The 2,534-nt window shown below is 37.4% G+C and overlaps 1 pseudogene; it reads right to left on the bottom strand.

Moving 5' to 3' along the window:
• Nucleotides 1-1,361: 1,361 nt before the first annotated feature.
• Nucleotides 1,362-2,534, bottom strand: part of LOC115226606 — a 2,081-nt pseudogene continuing 908 nt past the window's right edge.

Raw genomic sequence — 2,534 nt, 5'->3', positions numbered from 1 at the left:
CTGCCACCGCCGCCGCTGCCGCTGCCACCACCACCACAACTACCACCACCACCACTACTACTACTACTACTACACTACTACTACTACTACTACTACTACTACTACTACTGCTGCTGCTGCTGCTGCTGCTGCTGCTGCTGCTGCTGCTGCTGCTGCTGCTGCCACCGCCGCCGCTGCCGCTGCCACCACCACCACAACTACCACCACCACTACTACTACTACTACTACTACTATACTACTACTACTACTACTACTACTACTATCTTATAAGCTGGTAGTGTAATACTTTAGACATGTGTTTGTTCTGCTTCAGAATTTGTCAACTTTCCAAGGTTGATCATATTGGCTCATCATTTTTGTGCTAGAATCATGAAAAAGCTAGTCTCTTTAAAAATAAATGTAATCAAATCAGATTCAAAGTATGTTTACAGAATTCAGTCAGTAATAACAACAATAAATAGTAGTAGTAGTAGTAGTAGTAGTAGTAGTAGTAGTTTTGTATGTCACAAAAATGGCTGTCTTCTTCAGAGTAGATTATTAACAGGGTTTGTCATCAAAGGGTTAAAGTAATAGGGACAAATATACATAGCATCGTTCATCAATCGTAATGTTATAAAATGAAATAAAATAAATATACATCTAATATATTACAATTATCTTAGATATACAAATATGGTTGATATGAAGGTTTTTGCTCAAATTTTGGAGGTAGAACCATTTATTAATAAATATCAGAGTATATCAAAAGGCTTCAAATTATCATCAAAATATTTCTTAAATTTTTCTATCATCTTCATCTATGTAACTTCCACAACTTAAAGTACAGACATCAAAACATAGACATCACTCAGTTATTATCTATAGCAGGACATGCACAGTTCCGATATTGTCAGCTTATTGTAGAAGTGAGGCGGGGATATACACTGTTACTGATGATGATTGAGAAATGGATAAGAAACCATAAACTGTTCAGAGATTTTTAGATCTCCTGTCACAATTGATCAATCTTATTTCCATCTGGACTCAATAAAAATGATCAATGTAATATTTCAGGATATGCACACATTCTCTATTTGTCTGTCTATCTGTCTGTCTGTCTGTCTCTCCCTACCCATTCTTTTTCCATTTCAAAATCATTGTGTGTGTGTGTTTGTATGTATGTGTGCATGTATGTATGTATGTATGTATGTATGTATGTATGTATGTATGTATGTATGTATGTATGCATGTATCTATCTATCTACACACACACACACACACACACACACACACACACACACACACACACACACACACACACACACATATATATATATATATATATATATATATTTTGACAGCTTCAGTGGAGTAAAATGTTTGCAACAGAACCACAACAGTTCACTCACTTGCAGGAAATATCAATCAATATTACAGCTCAAATGCAACTGCAAGCTAAATGAGGAGGATAAACATGCAAGCTGCTTGATACTGTCTTAGAAACTGACCCCCTGAGGAGGATTAGGGGCACCGAATTTAGCAGCAAGTTTGTTAATCACTTTTGAACTTTAAGATTATTTTAATATCTACGTATGTTGGATGGATTGGAACCGACGTCTTGAAATGCTGCAGCTATTTCTGGATCTTGAGGTACCAGACAAATATCAGAGTCACTGAGTAGTTGAGATACATTGATACCACCTCGTCCACTACCTGGACCACCAGCTCCTGGAAAACCAAGGAAACCACCAGGCATGCCAAACCCACCTCCAGTAGAAGCACCTGAGCCACTTGATCCAGACTGACCATTAGCCTTTACGTATTCCTCCCTGTCTTTATGAATTCTTTCTTTCAGTTGTTTCATTTCTTTCATTACACATTTCAATTCATACTTATGCCTGTGTTCTTGGATCTTCTTGGTGTTTGGGGGGACCTCTTGTAACATTTTGTAAGCAATGTCATCATAGTTAAATTTATAAGCAGTAGAAAGATTTTGGTAAGCCTGTTCCCAACAAACTGTGGGATTTGCCACACCATTTATAAGGTTGTGTTGAGTCTGGGTTGAGTAGAATGGCTTTCTCACAATCTTTGATTGCAGCATTAGTTTTTAACATTTTGATAAAAACAGAGGTCCCCTTAGCATACTGGTTAACTGATGTTGGGTTGTTCTGAATAGCAACGATCAATAATTCAATAGCTTTTTGTGATCTCTGCTAGCCATTGTGTTTGTCATTTCCCAGTTCAATCATTTCATCTGTAATTTCCAGGGTTTCATTCACAAACTTTTGGTTAATATCTTCATCAGCTTCTACAACACCAGTATTCTCCAGTTTAATTTCACTCTCTTCACTTTCCTCAGACACATTTTCTTAAGCTGCTTCTTCTTTTGGTTCCTCTGCTTCTGTAGTTGGAGGAGCTTTAGAGGCTTCCTCTGTCTTGGCCAGGATCTCTCCTCCCATACTGTCAATCCAGCAATGGAAGAATTCTGAATTTGGCATATATCAAAAATTAGGATATTGTTAGCATGCTTCAAAAAAACACAGTTGTTTGAGATG

Source organism: Octopus sinensis, linkage group LG2 (genome assembly GCF_006345805.1).
Source record: "Octopus sinensis linkage group LG2, ASM634580v1, whole genome shotgun sequence".
Lineage (NCBI taxonomy): Eukaryota > Metazoa > Mollusca > Cephalopoda > Octopoda > Octopodidae > Octopus > Octopus sinensis.
This window is presented reverse-complemented; position numbering and strand designations above follow the sequence as displayed.